The following is a 294-nucleotide window of genomic DNA, read 5'->3' on the forward strand; positions in this document are numbered from 1 at the left end:
CTTTTTGGTTTTGCCATGGCAGGGGGATGGCTCCCCTTAAATGGTGCAACAGGATTGTAGCTTAGGTTTTTTCTTTGGAATAGCTTATGGAATACCAACTTTATTGTGTATATAGAGAGGTTTGAGTTTTTGGTGTCTGTGCTTCCCCTTTCTCTTTTATCCAAACGGTAGAATATTGATTGTTGCTATTGTCTTGTATGTCAGGCTGTTGATGTTTTTGCGACATATTCAACCTCAGTTAAAACGGGTTGTCTATATGAAAGAAATAGCAAAGTTGTGGAGGGTACCAGTTTC

Source organism: Arachis hypogaea, chromosome 5 (genome assembly GCF_003086295.3).
Source record: "Arachis hypogaea cultivar Tifrunner chromosome 5, arahy.Tifrunner.gnm2.J5K5, whole genome shotgun sequence".
In the NCBI taxonomy this organism is placed as follows: domain Eukaryota; kingdom Viridiplantae; phylum Streptophyta; class Magnoliopsida; order Fabales; family Fabaceae; genus Arachis; species Arachis hypogaea.